Source organism: Periplaneta americana, chromosome 15, assembly GCF_040183065.1.
Source record: "Periplaneta americana isolate PAMFEO1 chromosome 15, P.americana_PAMFEO1_priV1, whole genome shotgun sequence".
Classification (NCBI taxonomy): domain Eukaryota; kingdom Metazoa; phylum Arthropoda; class Insecta; order Blattodea; family Blattidae; genus Periplaneta; species Periplaneta americana.
Genome location: NC_091131.1, coordinates 185,767,105 through 185,791,047, shown reverse-complemented (window position 1 = coordinate 185,791,047; position 23,943 = coordinate 185,767,105).

The following is a 23,943-nucleotide window of genomic DNA, read 5'->3' as shown; positions in this document are numbered from 1 at the left end:
TGCTATACAATTATTTGAAATTCATAAAACGAATAAAATCAGTTTTATTACAAATTGAATTAATTCAAATGTGTGACCACCTGTCCAGGATTCCTGATGAATCTGACAACCTTGCCTTTTTGAGGGGGAATAATGTTCTTGAAAACAAAGATGTAATTTTTTTTAATTCAATACACTACACTACAGTACATAAATTATTTTAAAACTTCTCCAAAAACTATTTACACCTAGTAAAGCCTAAAATGTATGACCTGTATTGTGTGCAGGTTAATTTAGAAGATTAGTTTCTACGATCATATTATATGTCATCTTATCGGAAGAGAACATTATGGATAGAATCATATTATATGAAGAGTGTTGGTAGGAGTGGTATGGATTTGAATCTTCATTATTGTACTTTAAAATTTCATTCTGTCACACTCATTTTGTTAACCACACATCAATTCATTTTTACATTGTTATGATGTTAATCATTTAATCAATTATATTGTTATGTTTTTATAATTTTGGCATTTGTCATTTACTGCTTCCACTAACTAAGCATGCAGTACGCCTTCGACATCTCATTTAGCAGTCGTAGCAACGGTACGTTCGTTTCAATTGTTCTTGTCTATAGTACATTAGTATGAACATGACATTAGGTAGGGATAGCTAGGTGTGTGTTGCGTGCATTTATATCCTGAAAATCACACAATGTTAGTGAAATTATACAAAGATTGGTTATTATTTTTCCTAAACTGTAAATTTCTAGCCACAAATGGGATTAACAGCATATCAGAGTCCGTGGAATTCAAAGTACCTAAATCCATTGCTCAGGAAAATGCCGACAAATCGGCCATTGTAATTCCAGCGCGCTGTGCAGTATACAGTCATATACGGAACGAATGTAATGTTAAGTGCGAAAAATATCATTCTGTTGTGTCCCGAACTGTTTACAGAGAACTGAACAGTTTCACATTTGTTTTCTATGTCACGAGGTGAAAGAAACAAAGAAAACGGAAAGAAGTGATTATAAAACTGAAAAGAAAGGATCCACTACCTAAGCGAACAGTAGATTAATTGTGAGATTAATGAATGACTTTATCTTGATATATATAGTTTTGTTTAATTTGGGCCCCAAAATGTTTTTATAAAACTAATCTAGGAATTTAAGTTGTTGCAGCAATGATATTTCTACATAAAACAACTGAAACGTATTTATCAATTAGGAAAAATGTCAAATTTCACTATTTTCTCTCCTTAAAAACCGAAGATTTCTGCATTCAATTCTAATTTCTATTTGCCACAATGTCATAATATAGTTGTTAAAGCTCTGAATTAATTCTTCAGGACAAGATTGTATCGTTTGGCATGATTTGGAAATAGGCTACAAAGAAAGGCCGTAGAAATGCTATTAAATGCGGAAGCCGAAGAGTGGGCACGAGAAATGCAGTTTGAAATGTCTGGATTTGTTTCTTTTTAATCATAACATTGTTGTTTTTATTATTATTTGTAATTAATTAAGTTCATGTTGCTGCAGTACCTATAATATTGTGATGTGTGGAAATATCTATAGGCCTAGAACACTTAAATGCATATTTATGCCACATCCACGGACTCTGTCTGCATAACAGAACATGAGGAGAGCATCAAAATCAACAAAAAGCATATTACACTCAGGAGCAAAAAAAACGGACCCTTTAATATTTGCTGGTATTTTGCAAAACATTGTCTTCTTATACAATATTATGGTAGCCATCTGTTGTTATGGAGACGTGTATACATTGTTGATTGTTTTTTGTTTTATAAACAAGCCATTACAACCAAATATTCCAATTTTGCTTTCGGGGTCTCAGGTATAACAATTTTGTCTCAACCATTTGTGCTTCATTATCGTTATCATTCATTATTTCTTTATTTTTACATTTTCTGAGTTTAAGTGGGGTTGTAACATTTGTCTTAAAACAAGATGCGACCTGAAGATGTGGCTCGAGCTGTAGCCCTTTACGATGATGGACGCAGTGTACGTTACATTGCAAATGTTATGAATATGGCTAGAAGCACAACCCATGATGCCATAAAATGGTATAGAGAGACCCTAGAATATACCAGAAGACCAGGTTCGGGTCGTCCAAGAGCTACAAATCCAAATGAAGACAGGTATATTGTGTTGAGAGTTCTTAGGGAGCGCAACCTGCCAGCTACTAGTGTAGCCCAGTAATTTGTTAACATGCATGGACGCCCAATTTCGGCCAAAACAGTTAGAAGGAGGTTGAAAGCAAGTGGACTGATATCAAGTAGACCTGCAACTGGTCCCAGACTTCTCAGGATGCATCGAGTTTGTAAAGAAAACACCTTTTAGGATATAAGGCTTTAATAAACAGAGAACCAATACAGGTTACTACAACAAACAAACACGTTGCTATGACACCAAGTAATTCATTTTCACTACATTCTTCCCCTCTTTGATGTTATTTGCTAACATAGTCATCCAGGTGCTTAGGCGATACTCTTGTCCGATTAGAACGACGAAGCTGCTGTTCTTGTAGACCATTATCACTGTTATTTTCGTTCCCACCATTAACTGTAGAGTCCTGTCTTACAGGGATGCTGTTCTGTTCATCATCGACAACTCTGTGTGTTTTTCTATGAGATCCCGCTCTTTGTTGTCATTCTCATGTGGTAACATAGATGGCGATTCCTGGGCACATGGAGCTAACTGCTTTGTAGATACAGTATCTTCTCTACCATTCGAGTAGCGGACATGAGCATACTCGGGGTTCGCTTCTAGAAGTTCTACCTTATCAACCAAAGGGCAATATTTTGTAGGACGCTCATTACGTTTTAGCAACACTGGTCCAGGTGTTGTTAGCCATGTTGGTAGAGAAAAACCATAAGATGATCTTCTGGAATGGATAAACATACGTTCGTGGGGAGTCTGGTTAGTTGCAGTGCACAGCAACGATCTTATTGAATGAAGGGCATCCAGGAGAACTGTCTCCCACTTTGATACTTCTAACTTTCTGCCTCTCAGAGCTAATAAAATAGTTTTCCATATTATCCCATTGTACCTTTCAGCTTGCCCATTGCCTTGAGGATTATACGGAGTAGTGCGACTAGTTGCTATACCATGACTTGCTAAGAAAGCTTTCAATTCATACGATATAAGGGCTGTACCTCTGTCTGAATGGATGTAAGAGGGCATACCAAATATGGAGAAAAGTTGTTGTAAACATTTAATTACTGTCGAAGACTTCATATCCGAGCAAGGAAATGCGAAGGGATATCTAGAATATTCGTCCACAACTGTCAGAATGTACCGATTTCTAGTAGTTGAAGTCTATATTTAATCGTTCAAAGGGTGAGGTTGCCTTTATTAATTTTCCATTGTGTCTGAAAATCTAGGTTTAAGTTCTGCACATACATTACATGATGTACTTACTTTCTTAATATCATCGAGTGATTATGGTAAGTTTTTACTTCTTACCCAGTGATAAAGACGAGTTATTCCAGGATGGCAGAGTGCTTGATGTAATGTTCTTAGTTTGTTTCCAGGCATTTCTGTAGCAGAACATATACGGGAGAATGCATCAGCAACTGCATTTTCTCGTCCAGGCCAGTAAACTATATCATATTTATAACACGACAGTTCAAGTTGCCATCTCTTAATCTTCTCATTCTTTATCTTGTTCTTTGTAGTATTATTAAACATGAACATAACTGATTTCTGATCGGTTATCAGCTTAAAATAACAATTTACGAGGTAATGTCTCCATTTACGCAAGGCCTCAACAATAGCATAGGCTTCCTTTTCGACAGCAGATTGCCTCTGTTCTGTTTTAGAAAGAGTTCTAGAGAAGAAAGCAACCGGTCTCCCTGACTGTGACAAAGTCGCTCCAATAGCAAAATCAGAGGCATCTGTTTCAACTGTAAATGGGGAGTCTTCATCAATAGAAGTTACAATTGAATCTGCAACTTCTTGTTTTAGACTTTTAAAAGCAAGTGCAGCATCCTGAGTCATAGGAAAAGCCTTACATTGAACAAAAGGTCGTACCTTCTCGGAAAATTTGGGTATCCACCCTGAATAATGTGCAAACATTCCCACTGCACGTCGTAAAGTGCGACTGTCACAAGGTTGAGGTAAATTTAACAGAGGGCGAAGTCGTTCAACATCTGGCTTGATAGTTTTATTCTCAATTGTATAGCCTAATAACTTGATACGTCTAGTAGAGAAGACAGATTTATTCTCATTTAGTGTGAGTTGAAATTTATCTGCAGCTTTGAGAAAACGTTGCAAATTAATATCATGTTCTTCCTGAGTACGTCCACATATTGTTATATCATCCAAGTACGAAAATGTGTCCTTTAGATTTTGTGATTCAATAATAGCGTCAATAGCTCTTTGGAAACATGCTACCCCATTCGTTACACCAAAAGGAATTCGACAGAACTGATATAATCGACCACACGCCTCGAAAGCCGTATGTGGCTTATCTTTCGACATAATAGGTATCTGGTGATACGCACTACGCAGATCTATAGTGCTGAATATTTCATATTTACTCACTTTCCTTACAACGTCTTCTAATCGAGGTATGGGATATGCGTCCAAAAGAGTGAATCTATTAATCGTCTGAGAGTAATCAATTACCATTCGTCTTTTATGATTATCACTGGAAGTGATTAAGACCTGTGCTCGCCATGGAGATCGACTTTCTTCTATGATTCCCTCTGATAATAATTTTTGAACTTCTCGTTTTATGAACTCATTGTCCTCATTTGAGTGTCGTCGAGATTTTATGGCAATAGGAGTGCAATCAGAAGTAAGTGTGTTAAAAAGTGATGCTGGAGGGACAAGAGCAGTAACTAAACTGCATACTGAAAGAGGATCTTTAGATCCACCAAACGAAATATTGAGACTAGTGTGCTGTCTTAAAATGTCATGTCCAATAATTACATCAGCACATAAGCCTTTTAAAATTAGCAGGCTAATACGATTATATGTGTGATCCTTTAATTGTAATGTTACTATACACATTCCTTTCACATGAGATTGGAGAGATGTAGACATGACCTAGAGTCCTGATCTTGCTCCCAGCGATTTTCACGTTTTCTTGCACAACCCATATTGACTGGTTACTAACAAATTTGCACATCTTTTATATTTCATGTTGTAAAATAAAATAGAATAACTTAGAAAATGTAACTGATCGTACTGCTATATACTACACACTGTACTTTATTGTTATGGCTGCAGTTTTATATTATTCTCAAGTCAAATAGGCACTATAAACCGTTACGGACGATTCTACATCGCATCTCTCCCATCCTGTGATAGCAAATACCTTGCTATTATAATACCGGACAGATAGCAATTTTACGTGCGACCGACACTGGTCCTGCTATCTAGGTGGCCGGTGTGGTGATACTCGTGAAACAAGCTGTAATCAACTGCAATGTATATTTTTGCTGGGCTAGTTAATAGTTTCATTAATTAGTGCTGTGTTAAAATGTCAGAGTGTATATGTACTGTTTGTAATTGCTACAATTACAACATTACAAATTGCTCCAAATCGTACTTTCGATTTCCGAGGGATCCTAAAACGTGAGTCAACAACATTCTTTAGTAGGCCTAATTCCTTCGTTTTTGTGTTGATAGAAAAATATAAATTAGCTTTTTTATTTAGATCTAATAAATGAATAAAAGTTAAAATGTATTGGAAATTTTAAAGTTTTGTAAAATTAAGTTTTATTGTTGTTCACATGCTTTTACTAATTATTACAAGCATCAGATTACTATCAATTTTATCTTTGCAGTTGTCAGCAATGCGTATATAAAGCATTATTGTAAATTCATTCTTAATTTCAGAATTGATTTTGTCTCACTAAAGCGAAGAGAAAATATGAAAAAATTAATTACTTAGTTACTGGGTTTTAAGGAACCCGTAGGTTCATTGCCTCCCTCACATAAGCCTGCCCTATGTAACAATTAATTACGGAAAGCAATATGAAGTATACAATATTTCTCATAATAGGGCCTATGCAGCTTTGATATGAGATAATAATTTTACATTAAATACTATTCAACGTTTCTCAAGTGTTTCATATATTTTTCCACATTAGTAACTCACGTTTTAAAAATAGTCCGAATCCCGCTATGTTAATATTTGGGGACGTAATTCCATCCAGCTCCGTTAGATGTCAGGTGCGCGATATTTCGCACTCACGCCAATGCTGCTAGTATACAGCTGTCCGGTATTATTACAGTAAGGTATTTGGTGATAGCCGTTCGTAACAGTTCGGTTGCAACATTCGTGGAGGTCATAGTACTCTCTCTGGAGAATTATGTAACATTCAGCCTTAAGATATAAATAATTTAATAAATAATTAATGTCCAACTAATACTCCTATATATGAATTTCAAAGTTGCATTTTCATTGGTACTAAACATACTAAATTTTCACATAACATATTGACTGCGATTAGTAAGTTTCGAATTAAAAAGATATGGCAACAATGAGTATCTATTATTCCTTACTACATGATGCGTTGAGGGATGTGGTAATGGATAGCCAACTTCACAAGGCCGAAATAGTAAACTCGGGTGATTCTGTCTTCCGTTGAAATTTGTGTAAAAGTAAATAAATAGAAATAACCTGTAGGTAAATGAGAAGTACTGTACTGTTTATATCAGTTATTTTTACTTCATTCACATAGAGTATACATACTTTAAGGGAATGGAATGATTTTGCTGGACATTATGACATTTTGGTACTACTGTAAAGTAATAATGTTGAGTTGATCGTCCTCGTCTCCTTGTATCATTAAAAGCGCGAACTCGCAGTGAGTGATATTTAAGTGAATGGTGAAGTGTTAACTTAATAAACAAATATATCGTAACATGTGTGTGTTGTGAAAAATTGGAAAGTACAGGCTGCCAACGAATGTCTTCGCGAGTTGAGAGGTTAGTTTTATGGTTATTATTATAAAACATAGGCCTATATGGGTTCTGTCTTGAAATAATTGTCAAATCTTCCGTTGGAAGATTACCACACAAATATTACACAGTACGACAGATGTTCGATATATAGAGGAGCTACTTCAAAATACGTTTTTTCTCTGTATGACATTGATTTCTATGTAGAATTTACGGTGTAAACTTTGACAGTAAATGAATCGCTGTATGCAAGAAGGGCTTGAGTCCATATTTTATCGAATATGCGTTATTGTCGAAAATTGATATGTTTCCCATGGTTACATCGATCTGTGATGGAAGGTCGTCAGTCGCTTATGACTATACAAAAATACGAGTTGCTAGTTTGACATGTGCACAAATGGCCTCAGTCCAGGACTGAAGCTCTTTTTGCATATACCTCGACATACGCCTATATTACACGCTTTAAAAATTACATCGTAGTACGTAATCAGTGGAAGTGAGGAAATTTATCTGGAACAATAACAACAGAATAACAGTCTGACGCTAGATTTGTATTGACACTAACCAACATAACCTGTGTCATTGATCTATTGAGATATAGCAATCCTGCCAACAATGGTAGCTATCAAAGAAGATATTACTTCTACCTGTAAGGAACAATGCCGCCAACGGAAGTGAAGTAACCTTCTCAGTCGAACACAAAAGTATCACTTTCTGTCCTAGTTACGTAAATAAATACTGCAGAATGAATATTAAACATATAGATAACTTCGGAAGTTGAAAATGCATCGATGGCGTCCTCGTCGCCTTGTGCGATTAAAAGCAAAGGAATTTCGCAATGCTACATTTGTTGGGATCAAATTTCTGCACATTTAAAGGACGAAATAGAAATTATTTAATTCATTTATCATAATACACTATTCTCTTAAATTGACTGACCACATTGGGAATTAAATCAATGGCTTTCCCAATGAAAAGTTTCATATAAAACAATTTTTGTCTCTAAAGGCTCGTCTTCACTGTTAAACATTTAACAACATGATAAATATAAAATGTTGAATTTAACATGTATATGGACATTTCAAGTCTCAGTTGACTTAACATGTTGAAGTTAACACTCTTAACATGTTGGCAGCAATGGAAAACATGTCAAATTAATTCATTTTCTCGTGCAGCGTCGGTACAGTTCGGCAAAATTCGTACAATTTCCATAGCAACAATTAACTTCCGAATTTGTGGCGCGTATCTAGTATCATTGGTCCTTGGTGTTTGCTCTAAGTTCGAAGTAATGGAGTGGACGAAAGAAAATACGGTAGAATAAAATTAATGCACTGATGTAAGGCCTTGTTTGTGGGATATGTCTGCAAAAGAATATAGAGACAAAACAAAGAAGGCCGACTGTTTTAGAGAACTAGAATTATTATTTAACTGTTTTCGAGAACACAAAAGAGAGTTTTCGCACTCTTGTCGTACGCTAAACGTTAATGCTATGTTGACGTCAGTAATGGTTATATTTGGTGATGTATGTTAATGTTCGTAAAACTTCGGAAAGAATAATTATACGGTATTACCCGCTCCTTTAACATCTATCATGTCGTAGGTCCTATTATATTCAATCAATCGCGCTGTAATTTTTTTAATTGAGATGAAATGGCTACTCTTCAATTGTGTATTTCTTTGATGTAACGGGAAGTATTTTTGCAGCACTATATTAAAATCGTGTTCTAACATTCTTAGCAAGTTTTTGAATCCAAATCGATCTTCAACTTTAAGTCGTTTAGAATGTTTTCTGCATAGTGTCTCTTACTAAGATATTGCCGCACCCACATTCTATTTTCTTCCTTTTCAAGGCCTTGCAACAAGCAATAGAAGCAATTACAAAAGCCAAATCATCATCTGTGTCCATTGTCCAAGGTTTGAAAAGAAGACACTATCGACATTAAAATCTCACAGACTATTTATGGTGGACTACGCAAAGAAAGTCAAGTTTAACATGTTTAACAGTGTGGACAAAGTGCTATAGTCGGAGGAACCGATTTTGGCAGATGACTTCAATGACATTTGCAGTAGGCGAGCCAATGTTTTGTGAGAACTGCGAGAATGAATTGCGATAAGGCTGTCTGTCCTTGTTTATATGTTCACACACTCATCTCTCGTATCGTTATTATTAATTAATAAACACACCACGGTACAGTCCGACTCAAAGAATACCTTAAATAGATGTAAATGACTTTCGTTCGCAATGATTTTACAATACGTCTCCTACATTTTCTAAATTAAAAGGAAAAAGCATTGCATTGCGCATATATGAAGACTCCACTGCAAGAATGATGGATATCGTTTGGAATACATTTTGCAGGAGAAGCAATTGAAAGTTTGAAATGTTTAGCGCTCAAAGCTTAACTGTGATATTCCGATCATTACTGGAAAATGACTATCAGTGTTAATGCCATATAACTCTGTATGTACATTCTATATGTCTTAAGCTATGCATTGACGTCTTGGTTCATTTTCGACAAGAAAGTGACATCCATCATTCTTGCAGTGGACTCTTCATATATATAATCCTACCCTTACCAGATCGATATACAAGATTTGTCCAGTAATAATCTAGGGATCTTCTACTGGTGGTGCGACAATTCAAATTAATAAAATTACGATTCTTTTTATTATTCAAAATATAATTTGGTTAATTGGGTAAAATTGCATGCTGCGGAAGTTAGATATATATAAAGATATAATAAATAGAATTGTAATGGATATTACAAGGGCAATAATTTCTTAACACGCACATTGTGAATAGAACAGAGAAGAAAGCACTTTAAAATATTCAAAATCGTACAAAATATCGGAGAAACTAATTTTCCCTGCACAAATTGCACCAATTGAAAAATAAAATTACCATTCACAATAAATCCTGTATTTTATGGATTCTAAAAAGTTGATTATTAATTTAGAGGTATTGGCTGATGACTATACTAAATTCCAGCACAAAATTCATTCAGAATATGTAGAAATTAGACTTTCGATTTTACTAAATGTATAGGCCTACTGTCAAAAGGTGTTACATACCCCCTTAAATACTGTACATGTGTTACCTGTGTTTGTGTATATTTGCGCTATCCGATGTTTAATTTTTTAAATATAATTCATAGTACTGAAACTGCCATATTGAATTCGCACAAATTGTATTATTCGCAATTTTCGTCTCGAAAACTCCTAAAATATCTTATTTAATTTTTCACCCATTTTTGTCCCACTCCACCACTTTAGGGACAAAGTCGAACAAAATAATACCTTATTCGTTTTCTGTGATCGCAAAGATCCCCAGATATCAACTTTCATCGAGATCGGATGACATGAGATTTCTCACTCCCTTTTGCCTTTTCATCAGTACCTTAGGAAGTGGTATTTAAAAAATCTAAGAATGTTTAACAAATAATTTAGAGAGTAAACCTTCATTTTAAATTTTACGTCTCTAGTTAAATATAGTTTAGTGAATTTTTAAAATCGTCGACTTCTTTTTCTCTCCTCTCTGCTCGGAAGTGAAAAAAAAAAAAGAAAAAAAAGAAGTTATTTCAAAGGAGTAGCCCACATGGAATTTTATTTTTTTACTTTCCTTATACATTTTAGAAACAATTCTGAGAGATGAGATGAATAGTCTAACCCAATTTTATGAGTGAATCTTTGTTTTAAATTTAAAGGCTGCACGTCTGCTGGTTAAAAAAATAAATCGGTATAATTATTTCGATTATTACTTCCTCCCATTTTCCATCTCTTAATGTTCGTATTTCGTAAAAGTCAGTCTTATCTACTGACTAATGATTAACATATTCCCATATATATAACAGATTATATTTCCATTTCGTACAATATTCTGGTCACGAGACATAATCATATACTTTGTCTTTTCGGGATTTACTTCCAAACCTATCGCTTTATTTGCTTCAAGTAAAATTTCCGCGTTTTCCTTAATCGTTTGTGGAGTTTTTCCTAACATATTCACATCATCCGCATAGACAAGAAGCTGATGTAACCCGTTTAATTTCAAACCCTCTCTGTTATCCTGAACTTTCCTAATGGCATATTCTAGGGCGAAGTTAAAACGTAAAGGTGATAGTGCATCTCCTTTGCTTTAGCCCACAGTGAATTGAAAAAGCATCACATAAAAACTGGTCTATACGGACTCTGCTGTAAGTTTCATTGAGACACATTTAAATTAATCGAACTAGTTACTTGGGAATACCAGAGACACGTATAGACTACTGTAATATTTGTTTAGTTTTTGGAGGTGACTGTCCAGAGTCTAATAGAACACTCGGGCGTGCGTGTTTACTCTTATGTCCTACCCATTCCAGCTGCGATAGAGATAACCGATCTTGCAGCGGTGAGGAACTCGCTCTCGAGTTCACATTGACAAAATCCATCTGCCAAAATCCGTGGCGTGAACTTTAAATGAAATTAGCATTAACATGTTCAATCAACATGTTGGGATGTTAACAGTAAACAATTTAACATTTAACATGTTTTTGTTAAATGTTTAATAGTGTAGTTGAGCCTTAAAAGGAAGCAAGAAGGATAAAATTATATTAAACTTTCTTCTTTGAAATATCTCGAAGAATAATACACTGAAATCAGTGACATTACTTACGGTTCATCCTCCTTGTAAATCTCATAATCGCCTACTTAGGATCAAAGAAACGTATCTACAAAATCATAGTTTTGAGATATTCGGATTTAAAGGTTTGCTCTTGGAAATTTGACACTTTGTAATATTTTTACATCGAGTATTCTGCTGTAAATCTTTATTACACTTAATGTTATAATGTTATGACTTGCTAGTCTTATTTTCACGCTAATTAATAACTTGTAATAGGCTGAACTATTATTTTAATTTATGTATGTAGATACGTTTGTCTGATTCTTAACAAATTTAAAATTGCAGTTCAACTTACGGCAATCAAACAAGGATATTACAGTATTAAGTGACATTATACTGCGTTCTATAATGTTCGACAGGAGACGTAAACATTGTCGGCACAGGTAGGAAGGCGGATAATTGCTTAAAAACCAATGGCAGAGATCACATTCCACGCTTATTTTGGGCGGTCTGAAGCGTTCTGTCCACCCAATGTCAAGATAAGCCTTGGACTGTGACCTCTGCCATTGGTTGAGTAGCAATTATGCGCCTCCCTACCTCTGCCGACAATGTTTACGTCTCCTGTCAGACATTGTGGAACGCATCTGCTGGTCATGAATTGTATAAACATGATTCTGTGCGATGGAAAGTCTGAAACACAGTAATAAAGACTTTTCTCTCCAATACAGTTGGTTATTATACAGACCAGTACATTATGGGTACAATCATGGAAGTCCTTGAATTGTTTTCCTAAACGTTAATAATTTACAGGAATTTTAACTTGAGATAATAAATTATAAGGTAAATGGCATAGCAGATTTTTTTATCTAACAAACATAATACAGAATGTTCTGCTAAATAAAATATTTTGTTAATAATATTATTTAGGCCCTACTACATAGTTCATTCATAGATGCCTCACTCATATTTAAAAAAAATAATCATTAATAAAGTACAGAATATAGTTAAATGAATATTACATACTTCACTGACAAACTGATAAATTAATAACAGAATAATAATACTTCCAATTAATGTAACAAATCTGTAGTGAAAACTAAAATAAAACTGGCTGTGCATTTTACTCCATGTTATCCTACGCAGCCTCATTCCCCACGAGGTCAGAATTATTAAGACCCTGGTAGAATGCATGGTACCTAAGGGGTTTATACCCTTATGACACAAATCTAGGAAATCTTTTTTATTTTCTCTACTTATGCAGAGGGGGCCGTCATAAGTGGGGCAAAGAATAATATTGTTTTCAGACTCTGATGACCTTCGTAGACCAGCTCTTTTCTTGGTTCGTAGAACTTGGAATGCGTCATTATAGGAATATTAGTAGAATATCGTGCAAGGAACTTTTTTCCGGTATTTTATCTAAACCATCTACAACCAGGTTACAGTATCACCATTTTCTGCAGTTTTCTCATTGTTTATCATCTTCTTATGGAGTTGTCTGAAATATAAAAAGTGAGTGTTATCCATCTTTATTACCATATGTTTGTCTGATCTCATTCTCACAATAGTATACCATCCAGTAGAATCGAATACATCCACATGTTTACTTCTTCTTTCTATGTTAGTATGGACATAGTCCACTTCCATACGTGAATGTCAGGGCTCGAAGAAACACTGGTTAATTATAGGAATATCCATTACATTCACTGCATGTAAAAGTATTGAAGTTGACATTCCTATTCTGGCCCCACATGTGATGGAAAACAAGATTATTTCTTTCCCAGCTCCTTGATTTTTAGGAAATTCCATACACGTGAAGCCACATCTACTGTATCTAGTCTCTTTTTTCCTATCGTTTCGTCCCACACGTTGCAATATGTTTTGTTTACTTCTACCAGAGCGTTTAGAATAGAAAGTGTGGTAACTCGGCAAGGGTCTAATGGGACTTTTAAACCCCCTAGTGTCGCCGCGGCAACTGAGCGAAACATTGGCGTGGCGATCGTTCTAAGATTGCAGTTTTCCTCTTAACACTGTGGACAGAGCATGTAGAACTTGTTCTGCTATGGAATTAAGAAGATATTTCTTGTGGTGTTCGGGTGATTTTTATTGTGCCGTTTATGTGAGCGAGTAGTAATAAGCCTAATTGTTTTGTTCTTGATGTAAATCCAATTATAGATACTCTATAATCTGTAAGGAAGAGACTTTCTTTCATCCATCCATAGACTAGACTATTTTTCAAAAGTGGTGTAGAGCAATTCCACGAACACAGAAAACTGTATGCTCGTTCTTATATCTGTGATATCCATTTTTCTGCGGTTTTGATTGTGATTTTTTAAAATTATGATTTATTTAACGACGCTCGCAACTGCAGAGGTTATATCAGCTTCGCCAGTGTGTCGGAATTTTGTCCCACAGGAGTTTTTTTACATGCCATTAAATCTACTGACATGAGCCTGTCGCATTTAAACACACTTAAATGCCATCGATCTCGGCCGGGATCGAACTCGCAACCTCGAGCATTGAAAGCCAGCGCTATATCAACTGCGCTATCGAGGGCGACTTTTGATTGTAAGAGCCGATAAATTTATTATTGCCAGTAAAGAGGTAGGACTTCCACGCAAGAACTGGCGACCAAAACAGTAGCCTATGCTATAACACATATTTTCCCAAACTTGCCTCGATATCTTAAAAAATGAAAAGAAGAGAAAATATCCAACGAAGAGGACATCAATCCGTTCTCATAACAATGTATCCTTACCCAGTACCATCTGGCTATGACCAATTCCACTGACGCTAAATAATCCAGCAGTTGATACAGCATCGTTAAATATCCGAGTAAAAAATAATTGGATGTGACACCCGAAAATCAGAAGAACACCTTAGTTGATCATGCGCTTGTATGCATTTATGTACCATTACTCCACTACCAAAATTATGTCTAGTTACATTGACCGTATTTCCATGAGAAAGTAACAGACCTCATGGAAAAGTCGTTAATTTAATATTCTCCAATAAGTAGCATACAACTACTTAATACAGTGCTACCAAATTGTTTTAATTTTACAAAACACAAAATAACCTAGGTATTTCAAAAGATCAAAACTTACATTAGCATAGATATAATATCGAAGCTTAATTTATGAGTCTAAGTTGCACGTAATATTTTTTGTTCCCCTGAATTACGTATAAACCAGATACAACTGCAACTAATGACTAAATAGTAGATAAAAACTATTGGTGAAGATAAAGTGTCTCCTTTATTATATTACAATCTTTCTTGTGTATAAAAACTATAATTTCATGTCAATGCGTACTTTATAATGCCATAAAAATTTTCAGTTTTGCGATGCTGTACTTTTTTTGCGTATTTCTGGCTGAAGCCGGCAAAATGTTCCATTTTTCGGTTAATTATTATATTTACTATTCAGGGTTGTGTTATATAACTCACAATTTGTTAATATAGTAATATTACATTTTTAAAGAATTAAAATATTGTAACTAAGTACTTTACAATACATTCTTATCTAATGGGTTATTTTTAAAAACCTTTTTCATTCACTTGAATAGCGATCTTGAAACTGGGCACTGAAAATAGGGCTAGCGCCACTCGGCTACGATCCACTGAACTAGAGGAAGTAACGTCTTCTACCCGCTCTGGCAGTAGTAAAAATGTATTGGTGAAAATATAATGTCCCATTCGATATATTATATTATACTTTCTTGTACATCGAAAACTATAATTTTGTGTCAAAATGTACTTACAACAACACAAAAATGTTCAGTTTTGCGAAGCTGTACTTTTTTTTTGCGTTCTTCTCTCTGAAGCTGACAGAATGATCCAGTTTACTGTTGATTATTATACTCGTATTTACGATTCAGGAGTGAATGATATAACTCAAGAGTAGTTAATGTAGTAGTATTATATTTTTTAAGTAAGTAAAATATTGTGATAAACTATAATATACTTTTATCTAGTGAGTATTTTAAAAACATCTGCATTGACTCGAATAGCGCTCCTGAAACTGAGAACAGAAAGCAGAGCGAGCGCCGCTCTGCGACGAACCGCTGGACTAGTGGAAGTATCGTCACTTTCTCTTCTACCCGCTCTGCTTCTACATTAGAACAGTAAGATTATAAGCAGATAATCTCCTCTTGCAGAATATTGCCTTTGAATTTATTTTTGGACAGGAAAGAACAGTTTCCAAGTCAGCCGAATTCGACTAACACACTTTTACATTTTTTATTTTTCCTTCAGAACATTTTGAAGTCTCTTGCCATTTCCTTTTTTTATGTGATATCCCTATTACTTTTCCAAAACGTCGTCCTTTTATTTTTCTGGAGAAATATTTGAAAATTTTAAACACTTATCACAAATCGTTTCGATGCCTATGAAATTTCAGATTGAACTGTGTTTTTAATATTTGCCGATAGAACCATAATTTCCTTCCTACCCTTCCTTCCGCGTGACACTCTTCTTGATACAAATCATCATTTAAATTAATGCATTGCTGAGAAAGAACATGGGTAATAGTCGATACGTTTAAGAGGAATGAAGCGAATCATAAATATTTATCAAGGATCAGAAAAACGTAAGCGCTGTTACATTTCAAATATTACATTAATTTGCATTGATTTTTAAAACCCAAAGACGGATAAGCTCTTAAGTTTTTTTTTAACTGTGCTATCAAAAATTACGTGGTGAGGTGGTTCAGTCCCCATCACGCGAAAGATAAATCAAATAATTCATATCTTTCGATAATCACACAACACAGTTTAAAGTTTTTTTTTTTTCAGTATGTTAATACTTTGTAAGTTGCCCATATTTAAACGTTAATCCAGAAAATCTCTGAAACTAAACAAACATTCAAAGTGAACTGACCTCACTAATGATTAGGATTTTAAACAGAATTTTCAACAATTAGATCAAAAATTCTGAATTTAATTCTTACAACAAACTAAAAGGGTTATTCCAACAAGCTTGAACGTATAACTGTAACTTATATCAGGCATCACGATGCCTGCATGCCCGCTATAAGACCCGTGATTTCTAAACTTCACAGGTGCACTGAGAATTAACACGTAACAAAGAACACACATTTTTAAAGGAAGTAACTATTCTTCCGTAAGGAAGTCTAACGTTTGAAGTTTTTCCCTAACATGTACATCAGTTTGTAGATATACCCTTCTGAGTTCTTTAATAAAGTCGGGTAACGTTTATGTTTTGTTCTGCAACATATAATAAATAAATCCCATGGCAAGCCATAATATACTAAAATAATGAGGAGTCTGTGGTACGTCCAGGTCAAAAACGATCCGCAGATTCGTGTTCGGGCTCCTTGCCTTATGCACATTATTTAGCTGTTGCTGAACCCATAGCCAAATACCCCTTGTAAGATCTGAACATCTTGTTAGTCTATGGCTAATTGTATCAATAGTCCCACATTTATTACACTGTGGAGTTGGGACAATGTGGTACATGTATTTTCTCTCTTCCGTCATAATTATCCCATTAATTAGCGCATATGTCTCCCATTTCCAACTTGATGGTACATGTGGTATTTTAAAATATGACCAAATGTTCTTCCAGTTCTTATTAGGAAATTTACATTGTACACTCAGTAAACACCTCACTTGGTCTAGGAAGTAGCTGTAGATCAGTTTAGTTGTTATTTGTTCTGCTGCAATATTTGTGTCTTCCAAAAATTTGTTGGCGTCAGTGGTAAGTTTTTTCAAAGACCTAGTCATACTGGATGCATGCACTGAAGCAACATAGTTCGATATGCCCACTAGAGTGTCTATATTGTGATCAGTGCGTAATATATATTTTATAATTAGAGCATCACATATAGTTTTTACATTAATTAACTGTAAACCTCCTTCCTTGGTCCACAATCTGCATTGAGGTCGTGCGATACGAAATACGAAACCTTTTCACAAATAGAATCCTAAAATATTTTCAATTTGTTGAGCTGTATGAATGGGTATCGGAAGAACTTGGGCAAGGTACCATATTTTGGATAAAATAAACGTGTTTATATGCCACACTTTTTAAATAACATTCAAATTTCGACTGAGGTGTCTTTGGAATCCATATCTGATTTTGTTAACAATATCTTTCCAATTTGTCTCAATAACATCCATGATTTTGGGTGTAAATAGTATCCTTAAAATTTTCATTTTATTCACATTAGTAAATCGAGGTGATATCGTTTGTCCTCTTGGAGTTAGGGCCATGAACGTACTTTTCGTAAAATTAATGACAGAGTTTGACGCATTCCCGAATACTTGTAGAACTTCTTGAATACGTGTAGTTTCGGTTGTTTCTTTGCATAAAATAATTACATCGTCGGCATAGGCATAAACCGGGGTCACCATCTGTCTGTTATTGCACAAAGAAAAGGTCAGCATCCTCAGCAGTGGTCCTAATGCACATGTAAATAATATCATTGACATTGGACAGCCCTGACGAACGGATCTTTGTATGGCGATTGGTTTAGTAAAATACCCGTTTATTTGTACACGTGACTATGCATTCTGATATAATTGTTTGAAGATATTGATAAGTTTTATAGGGATATTCAATTTATGTAACACTGCAAACAAATAGGAATGATTGATATTATCAAAGGCTTGCTCAAGATCTATGTTCAGTAACCCAGCAATATCATTATCTCCTTTTTTCAATAACAAATCCCTAATAGTAGAGAGGATATTGGTGATCTTTCTTCCTGGCACTGCACACGTTTGCCCTATATTTATAATTTGAGGAAGCAGCGTTTTTAATCTATTTGAAAAAATCTTCATTAGAATTTTATAGTCGGTATTTAGAAGTGTAATCGGTCTGTAGTCTTTAATCATTCCGGTACATTGATTTTTTGGAATAAGAATTACAATGCCCTCCGTAAAACTTGTACAGTCTAATTGACACTTAAATACTTCATTAAACACTTCTAGGAGTTGCTCTTTTACGAAGTCCCAATAAGCCTTATAAAAAGTATAGGTAATTCCATCTGGACCTGGAGCTGATTTGGAACTTGCAGAAAATTCGCTCTTCTAATTTCCTCTTCAGTAATGGGTTGTTCTAATAGTTGTTGATCATCACGTGATATGGCTCGTTGCAAACATTGAAGTACGTTGTGTTGATCTTGCTCAGAGTGTTCTCTATGGCGAAATCTTGCTTCAAAATACTGTATATAAAGGCTTCTTCCAATATTAGGCGGTACCTGTGATATTTTGGTTATCTGGTGTTTTTAAATGATGGATAAATTTTGTTTGACCTTTATTCTTTTCTATAGCAACATGAAAAAGAGCGGCTTTTTCTTCAGCAATGATCGAACTATTTGTGCTTCGTGTTAAGGAACCTTGAAATACACGCTCTTGGAGTAGGTTCAGTCTCCTCTTAGCAGCTTCCATGTGTTTAAAAACATCTTTACCGTCACATTGTTGCTGATAGATGTTCTGCAGAAGTTGATAATGATAACGCAGCTTGTTACGTGCAGTATGTGCCCTTTGTATGCCTTGGGATTTAAAAAACTGCTGAATAGCTGGTTTAACAATGTAGGTCCATTTATTAAGAATGTTAGATGAAGACCGTCTCACTCTATCAGTCACTGCCTCCCAAAAAAAATTTAAAATTCTAGGTAATTTTGTCATCGCTTAATAGCTGCGAGTTCAGCTTCCAATAATTTTTCCCTATCTGTGGTACATGATGAAGTTTTTCCACTTTTAACATTACGCAGCCATGGTCAGAGAATGGGACTGGAGTAGTACTGACCGTTTTAAGTTTACCTGTTGAAGCTGCGTTCACGTAAATTCTATCGATACGAGAAGATGCATTCAGGTGATGATACGTAAATCGAATGTTGTTGCCATGCAGTTTTTCCCACACATCAAATAAACCGAGTTGAAGAGTCATGCGTTCTAAGGCTATCGATGGATTATATTCTCCAGTTTGGTCTTTTGCATGGAGCACACAGTTAAAATCTCCACCAAAAAATAAATGATCAAAATTATGTCTTACATAATAAGGTAATTCATGTGTAATAAAGTGTTCCCTTTCTGCTCTTTTATTCGAACAGAGGGGAGGTAAAAATTTACGTATAACGTATTATCTTTTGTTAACAGCGTCGTTATTCGGCGCTTGGATGGATTTCGAATTGTTGAATTTCAATACTGGAACGATACACAATGGCAGTGCCTCTTTGATTTTCCCCAGGGTTGCATATCGCATGAAATCGTGGATCCAAAAAGAACATATTATCTATATTTATTTTTTGTAGCAAAATAATATTTATATGATTGCCATTAATAAATCTTGTTAATTGCTGTTGTTTAGATCTACTGCGAAGAAGATTAACATTGATAGTTGCCACTACATTTAAAGGGAGTGACATCAAAAGTAAAATGCACAGGCAGAAATGCATGTTATAATAAGACAACTAATAATGATATTATTACCCTTCGACTTTGGAAGTTACGATTTGTTTCTTTTTCGCAAGACGAGGATTTCTTGAATTAACCTGCCTCTTTAAATATGGTCGAATTATTAAATCAGTCGTTTCACTCTCCATCAGCGTATCCGGAAACATTGCATCATAAGAATCATCTGTTCCATGTTCTTGATTCACCGTGGAAATAGGAAGGTCATTCACACGATCGACAGGCATACTTTCTTTCGTGTCTTGTTGTGAGGCAGTTTGTGTACTGACCTTGACATTGACATCGTGCGTAGAAGGATTATTCTGCGCTGAAGCGGTGTTTAGATGTGGGGGAGTGCCATCCTCGGGTATCTTGCCTGACGTTGTCTCTGTTGTTATGGTTGAACTGTTAAGTGATAAATCAATAACTTCAGATACGTCTTCTTTGTTTACTGATGACGTCGAAGCGGTAGCTTTAGTTTCCGTCGTATTGCTGGATATATTATTTTTGCTAACACCCACTTCCAGTTGTTGAGAAATATTATCCTCTCTTTCTGCAGGGTCTGAAGCACAGATCGTCTCGCCGGCAGCGTCCCAGCTACCAACTTAGACCAAGCAGGTTGATCACTTTTATTACGAGAAATCATATTCGCAAGGTCTTTTTTGTTAGGACAGTTGTTTCGCAAATGGCCAGTTTGATGACAGCATGAACAGGTAGTAGGTTGATTTTCATAACTTACTAAGGCTTTAAATCCACAAACATCAATATATGAGGGTATATGCGATTTCAGACCCATTTTAACTGTACGCACTCCATTCTTAATCTTATATTTAAAAGCCTGTCCCTATGAATCGTCAGTAACTGAATAAACAGAGCCGTATTTTTCTAGAACAGTCCTTATATTAGTATTAGAAAGCTCCGGAGGAAGGTTATAGATTTTGACAGATTTAATGCCAGGTCCTGCTTTCCCTATTTTAACTTTGGTTCTCTGTCCATTATAAAATGTGAATGATAACTCACTTTAGTTCTTTCTAATATTTCTTCAACAATGTCAGTTCAAATACATTTAATGAAGACTTGCAGTGTCACTCCATTCAGTTGAATCATCTCTAGTTTGCTCTTCCATTAGCCGGAGATTTTCATAAATCCATTCGTGAAGTAGATATGGTTCTGGTCGAGGAATATCTTGCTCGGTGAAGGATATCGAAAGCGTTTGTTTCCTTTCTATCATCATAATCCTTATCGAATAAATATCAGAAGACTTAGTCAAAAGGATATACACCCAAACTTGTGCAGGAACACTTAACAAATAATCACAGTTAATAACTCTAACAAGATCACGTATGAAACTGAAACACTCACTACTCAGACAGTACAATCGCGTGCGTACGCTACCAAAGCTTGCTCGCCTACGTTTGTTTGATCCGTGCTGTTATTCATAAAATGTAGATACGCTAGCTCCTAAAATACGAACAAGAGGCCTATATATATGAGAGGGGTTCAAAAGCCGGATTAAGTGTAATCTGTCAAGAAGCTTCTCTCAACTACCAGAGGAGCGCCACAAGCAAGCAAAAAATTGCGGGAATTTCAAAATACTTCTCTTCACCTCCCCTCTGTAGTAGTATATTATTATTTACAATTTCAAGACTTCCGCCTATAACTATTAGAAATTCTCTGCACCTCGACGTGAGTTATTTACAAGTTCTCTCTGTTATATTACTATTTATGTCAGTGTTTGAAATGCAACCATCCCTACTAAAATTATTATTTTTTTGTTGGAGTAAAGATCTTCAACCAACATCAACATTTCAGAACGTGATATGCCAGGAAGTGAAGGTAGGAAAAGGGCTGTGAAATATGAAATGAATTAGTCATGACCAACAAAATCTGTTGTGGTTAGAATGCATTAAAATTTATTTAGGTAACAATATTTTTTTTCATAAACATACAAGATATTTTGTTACAATTAACTTCGACTGTTTTATTGCAATACAGAAAAGATTTCATGATCCTAAGTTCACTATTAGTACAATAATATAATTAATATAATATAATTAACATCACAGGAAAGTGTAAAAAAAAATCATATGCATACTTAAGTCTGCTGGAAATCAGAGATTATTTCATGAAAAAATTGTAATGTCAGTTTATTTCATTTTCTTAAATGTCTAGATTTATTATTGTGTTATGAAGAAAATAATTTCAAATCATCCTCAGTAGAAATCGGAGTCTGCAATGCTGTACTCTTATTGTCTTGTACAAATAAATATTGATGTTTCAAATAAGCAGTTACAATGTGTTAAAGCTTGTGATAACATTGAAGGCACATACATTTTTTTAAAGATTAACACTTAATAGCATTATGCCAGTTTGTTCGTAATTTTCTACATTAAATTCGAGACTGTGTATGGGAACATTGGAGAGCAAGAGAGTTGATGGGTTTATTGAAAAAACTCGGCATTAGTTAACATTAATTTTATATGTTATTGAACACTTTTAATAAGCTGCACTGATTAAAGATTCATCCCAACCTATATCTAGCATCCACAACTGAATTTACTCCCTTTATGGTATGATTTGTCTTTTACCTTTGAAATATTCTACCTGCTAGTGTAACCGTCCTTGTGTTTAAATTATATGAAATGTTAACTAGGATATAAAATTTCTTTCAAAGGTTTTGTTTAATGTGTCGAGAAGATGGCTCCTGTGTTTGACACACAACCTTGGCCACAATTAATATCACATAATAGCAGTTGTATATGAGCATAGGCTTAATATTCAAAAAGCTTACATCTTGCTTGGGGTAAAGCCAGATCAACCATTTTATTCAGCAAATGGTCAGATAATTGTGGATTTCCTTTACACAAACCATCTTTTAAAATGTACACGAAATATGTCGAAAAAGTAAAACGTAATATTTTAAGCCTAAAATAGCAAAATGGAAACATATAGATCTATAGTATACAAATTTGATAAAGATAACCAGTTTCGGTTAACAAGAATTAATGATAAACCTTTGTATGCAAGTGTATTGAAACTGATGACAATAAGGACCACAGCATGGACTTAAGCCATTCAGTAGCTGCAGACATTTCTTGCTTGCCAAGACTGGCTGTACATGCAGGAGATGCAACACATAGAGCAGAATTTGTAGGAAACATGGACAAGACATTTGATTCACTGAATGGAAGTACAGTTTTCGAGAATAGGAAAACAGTATGTGTGGCTGTGGAAGAAAAGTCTATGCTTGTATTCATCTGGAATGAAATGTTGAATTTTTAGTACTGTCAAATTTATAAACAGTGACAAACTAGGCATGTGCCATCGACATTTTGTTGGATTTATGACTTAAATGGAGCAAAATTACTGTAGGAAGTCGTTAAAAATGTACACTGATATACATTTGCTCTTAATTTGGAATATTAATCAAGATTACTTAGAGATTTACTTTTGCATAATTAGAAATAATGATGGTAGAACAAGCCAGATAACTCTTCTTGCAATGATATTCAGTACAGTAATCGGGCATTGCTGCTCAAAATGATGTTATGTTCTAGTAACAAATGAAATTGTGAAAGAGGTTAATAGTTGGTGAGAGAATCTTTTAATTTCTCTGATGATGGTAATGAGCTCGTGAATGCAAATGCATTATAATATATTGCTGGTTATATTGCTAAGAAGGCATGTGATGCTAAACAGTGTGTTAATTGTCGTGGAGCTCTTGCAGACAATGAAAAATACAAGAGGGCATAACATGTATGTTCAAGGAATATGAAAAAGTAACCGAAGTTCCTCAGTTGCCATCGACGTATTCATTAGAATGTGTGACATTGATGACCAAGATGTTTCATAATGGCTTAGAAAATCTGCTGTCACAGAATGATGTAAAAAAGCAATTTAATGAGCTTGATTCGTAATAGTGTTAATTTTGATTTTCTTTCATACCGGTACTGTAACTATACTGCAAAAATTATTTTTTTCTCACTATAATGTTAAATCAATGCAAGACTCA